Genomic DNA, 5,598 nt, shown 5'->3' with positions numbered 1-5,598 from the left:
AAAAAAAAAAAAAAAAGTGGCAGAGGCTGGGGAAGGAAGAGATGAGACCAGGTGATGGGGTAAGGTTGGTACTGAGGTATACTTAGCTAGAAGCAAGACAAGACGTTCTGGTGTGTTGTATAACAGGGCCCCAGACCTTAACACAACTGACTCGATGGTGGAAGGGCCATTCACACTGTATAACTAAGCTTGTAGACAGCACCACCAGCCAAAAGAAAAACAAAGGCCTAATCTATCCAGGTCTATACTTCTGGGAAAGCACGTAAATGTACAAGCCTTGCTTTTTGGCTTTCGTAGTGTCGCTTCTGACTGACTAACTGTTCTTGTTAACTGAAGTATGTCAACCTAGAACATGGTTTTTGAGCTTAAGAAACTCACCCTGAGAAAAACTCAGGGCTACACTGGGATCCCAAACATTCGGTGTAGTTAGGGCCAGCTAATAAAGACTTTCTGTTGTCTTAAGCCCATGTTCAATCAGCCTTCTCTAGTGGATACCCTACAACAGTTGCACAGTAGGGTCCTAAAGACAACAATAATATACTGAGCCGGGCATGGTGGCGCATGCCTTTAGTCCCAGCACTTAGGATGCAGAGGCAGGCGGATTTCTGGGTTCGAGGCCAGCCTGGTCTACAAAGTGAGTTCCAGGACATACAGGTGAATCTTACCACCTGTATGTTGCTTATAACTGTCCTTAACAACTCCAGTTCCAATGTCTTCTTCTGGCTTCACAGATACAAGACACACACATAGTGCACATACATACATACATACATACAGGTAATTAAAATAAAAAAAACCAAAAAATTAAAACATTAAAAATAAAATTTAGGGCTGGTGAGATGGCTCAGTGGGTAAGAGCACCCGACTGCTCTTCCAAAGGTCCGAAGTTCAAATCCCAGCAACCACATGGTGGCTCACAACCACCCGTAATGAGATCTGATGCCCTCTTCTGGTGTGTCTGAAGACAGCTACAGTGTACTTACATATAATAAATAAATAAAATAAATCTTTAAAAAAAAAATTTAAAAACCCAGTTGGTGGTGGCATATACCTTTAATCCAGCACTGGGAGTGGGGAGTGGAGAGGCAGGCAGCTCTCTGTGAGTTTGAGGCCAGCCTGGTCCACAGAGTGAATTTCAGGACAGCCAGGCTACACAGAGAAACCCGATTTCCAAAAACAAAATAAAACAAAACAGAAAGTTCAAAGTCAGTCATGGCTACCTAGAAAGTTGCAGGCTAGCCTGATCTACATAAGACCCTGTCTCAAAACAAAACAACCACAAATCATAAATGTTTGAGAAGACAGATGCATATATACTGGTTTATAAATGATACAATGTAGGGGCTGGAGAGATGGCTCAGCAGTTAAGAGTACTGGCTGACCTTCTATAGGTCCCAAGTTCAAATCCCAGCAACCACATGGTGGCTCACAACCATCTGTAATGAGATCTGACTCCCTCTTCTGGGGTGTCTGAAGACAGCTACAGTAGACTTACATATAATAAATAAATAAATAAATCTTAAAAGAAAATATACAATGTAAGAATGGATTGAACTCTTGAACTCATATAACTTACTAGATATGTTTGTAAATAAACTAAAGACACAGAAAACACAAATGTACTCGTGTATAAGTACAGAATGGAGGTGGGGTTGGAGCTAGAAAGAGGGCTCATAAGTTATAAGTGATTATTGCTCTTCCAGAGGGCACACATTTGGTGTCTCACAAACACAAGGGCATACAGATACACACATAAAAATGAATGAATAAGTGAATAAATACATACTTTAAAAATTACATGGTACCATATTAACTTGCATATTTTTTATGTTCTTATGTATCAGTTTAAAAAAGAAATACTCATTCATTTGATTGTGTATGTGTTTAACATTTATTTACCCTTGTTTTATGTGTGTCAGTATTTGCCTGCATATTTGTAAGTGTACCACTGGGTACCTGGTGCCTAGGGAAGCCAAAAGAAGCTATTGAATCCTCTGAAACTACAGACTGTTATAAGTCACCATGTGGCGGCTGTGAACTGAACCAGGGTTCTCAGAAACAGCAGCAAATACTCTTAAAAACTGAGCCATCTCTCCATCCCCCACAATGCATATATTTTAAGATAGGGAATTGGTTAGCCTAGTCTGACCTTGAATTTGTGATATAACCGCAAGTAACCTAGAATTCCTGATCTTTCTGCTTCCACTCTCACCCTCCCCAGTGCTGGGATTACAGATGTGAGTCACCATGGCTGGCTGAGTTTCGTCTTTTATGAGGTTTTGCTATAAAGACTAGGTTGGCTTGAAATTTGTATCCTCCTGCTTCTGGCATTACAAACACGTGCCCCTACACTGATCTCACACACACACACACACACACACACACACACACACACACACACACAGAGAGAGAGAGAGAGAGAGAGAGAGAGAGAGAGAGAGAATGAACAACAGGCTACTGCTGCAAGCTCTGAGTACTTATCTATCATAGGAGAGAGACTGACAATAAAAATGACAACTAAATACTAAACAGATCTGCGCTGAAGAGAAGAGATGCTTCCATGGTTAAGAGCACTTGCTGCTCCTGCAGAGGACCTGGGTTCTGTTCCCAGAACTCACACAGCAGCTCCTTGTGACTTCAGGCTCCAGGGGATCGGACCCTGTCTGCTTGCCTCCATGAGTACCGGGCACACATGTGGTACACACATGCAGGCAAACACTCACATATAGATAAAACAAAAATAATATGTCCTGTAAAAAAATCAAAAATAATGACATAATGAAATTATATAGTATGTTAGATGGTGGTAAATGCTGTCAAGGTGGAAGAAGGGACTGGGAATACAGATTGCTTTGCATTTTACTTTGATTTCTGGAAAGATAGAAACCTGAAGCTGTGCACTCTAGGCAAGTGTTGGATGGCTAGTGTATGCCCCTTTCTGCACCCCAAGCCAAGAATATAGTCTGTTCAATAGGGTTAAAGAAGGCTTCTCAGACAAAGTAACCTTTACAGCACAGACATGAAGGGGATGGGGCAGGGAGTCGTGATCTGGGGAGAGCCCCTCAAGCAGAGAAAACCACAGTGTGCTCAAGGAATCGAGGAAAAGGAGCTGGCCTGCCTATGCGCAGAGCAGGAAGTGGAGGAGCCTTTTAGCACCAGCGCAGGAAGTCTTCTGTCTTCTAAGCGTCCCTTTAAAAACCTGGGCTTAGTGCTAGGTGCTTCTTCTCTGGGTTCAGGCAACCTTTAGACCAGGCTCCAAAACAGAACAGGATAATTGTCCTGCCTGTGGCTACCCACTGTTTAGTCTCAAACCCTGGGACAAATGGCTGAGGTGCCTATTTAACATATCAAAGCCGATTTGGTTGCCAGGTTCTCCCAGCATCCCTCAGTCCCTATCTTTCACATCTACAAGGAAATGGCTGGCACACCCCATTCTCCTCCCGCCATCTTCAGCCCAGGAGCCAGGCTGACTGCCCACCCAGACTCTTGCCTATATAATCCATCTATCTGAGTAGCCCTCCCTCTTTTACCTTCGCCCTCTTTCTTGGCTGCTGCATCTGGTTTCCTCCCCCCTTCTTTCTCCCCCACCCCCCCCACCTGGCTCAGGGTCATATCCACTTAGGACTCTCCCAGATGTCCCTCCCTGCTGTTGTGTTTTATAAAAAGAGAAAGAGAGAAGAGGAAGGGTAGCTTGGTGGATGTGTAGTCAGGTGTGGGGGAAGGGGGTGCCTCGGTGGGCCCATGCTGAGGCATCCCTTCCCCCTGAGGAACCAGCCACATGACGTATAGTAGAGAATAGAGTTTACTCAGGGCATGGGGAGGGGAGTTGAGAGGGCAATAGAGACAGAGAAAGACGGGGGAGGGGGGGCGCCGGGGGGGGGAGGGGGGCGGGGAGAAGTAAGTAGAGGAGCACTAGAGGGAGGCGGGAGGGGAATGGGGAGAGACAGGGATGAGAGGACAGAGGGAGTGCAAGAAGGCAAAAGAGACAAGCAGGGAAAGCAGCCCCCTTTTTAGTGACTTAGGCACACCTGGCTGTTGCTAGGTAACTGTGGGGCGGAGCTTAGACAAAATGCTAACACCTGCCTCTGGCTATGTTCTCCCTTTTATCTAGAATAAACTTTCTCCTCCATCACTTCTAGGAGCAGTGATGTTTTTTCTCCTCCTCCTCCTGCTCCTCCTCTTCTTCCTCCTCCACCTCTCCTTCATTCACATAGAACTAGATGGTAAGACCCAACTGCAGACTGGTGTGGTGGTGTACACATTTAATTGCTGGCAGATTTTTGTGAATTTCAGGCCAGCCTGGTTTGCATAGCATAGTGAGTTATAGGCTAGCAGCGGTACATAGTGAGACCCTGTCAACAACACACCTAGCTATATGAAACTAAACACACACACACACACACACACACACACACACACACACACAAAATCACTATTGAACAAAAAATAGGTTGTAGTGGTGGTGCATGCCTTTAATCCCAGCACTCTGGAAGCACAGGCTGGTGGATCTCTGTGAGTTCGAGGCCAGCCTGGTATACAGAGTGAGTTCCAGGACAGCCAAAGATATGCAGAGAAACCCTGTCTCAAAAATCCCTCTCCCACAAAAGAAGGAGGTGGAAGAAGAAGAGGAGAGGGAAGAGGAGGAGGAAGAGGAGGGGGAGGAGGAAGAAGAGGGGGAGGAAGAAGAAGAGGAAGAGGAAGAAGAAGAAGAAGAAGAAGAAGAAGAAGAAGAAGAAGAAGAAGACAAACCAAGTCCTTGCTGAAGATAAAACACATTGAGGATAAATACCCCATGAGACACAGGGATTATACTGGATGTGAGCTGGAAGCCTCCTTTCCGCTGAATAGAGTTTATAATACTGGAAGGTGCTATGTAGGCCTCTGAAGGAGAAAAGCTATCAGTGATCTTACCCATGCATGACCTCATGTGCTATAATAGTGACCTACCAGGCAAGATATGCCCACTAGTGCCATAGTGACATGACAGCTTTGGGGATAACCTACCACTCACTTTCTAATTGGGATAAAACACATCTGGGAGGAAACACATCTGTTATTGTAAATCAGTTCAAAGGCCCTCATTGGTAATTTACTGCTAAATGATTTTTGAATCTTTATGTTTATATGCAGGCCAACCGTGTTCTTCTCTTTGGTCAAAGAGGCTTCTTTGCTTTCGGGTTTTTTGTTTGTTTGTTTTTGAAGCAGTGTCTTACTTACTATGTAGTCTTGCTGACCTGGAACTCACTATGAAGACCAGGCTGGCCTTGAATTTACAGAGATCTACCTGCTACTGCCTCCCAACTACTGGGAAGAAAGGTGTGTGTCACTGCATCCGGGTCCAGAGGAATCCCATTCTGTAGTGGGCTGTGGTTAAATCATTCATATCTGGTCAGGGCGATGAAAAGGATTGTTGAGTGCTCAGCCTTAAACCGATGTTCAGGACGTTCAGATTGCTTTCCTCTCAAGCTCAGCTGACACTCAGGAAGAGAGGGCAGAAAGATGGAAAGACTGAGTTCGAGGCCAGCCTGGTCTACAGAGTGAGTTCCAGGACAGCCAGGCAGGGCTACACAGAGAAACCCTGTCTCAAAAACAAACAAA

The sequence above is a fragment of the Mus caroli genome, chromosome 7 (genome assembly GCF_900094665.2).
Source record: "Mus caroli chromosome 7, CAROLI_EIJ_v1.1, whole genome shotgun sequence".
Taxonomy (NCBI): domain Eukaryota; kingdom Metazoa; phylum Chordata; class Mammalia; order Rodentia; family Muridae; genus Mus; species Mus caroli.
The sequence above is the reverse complement of the archived record's forward strand: the minus strand, read 5'-3'. Positions refer to the sequence as shown.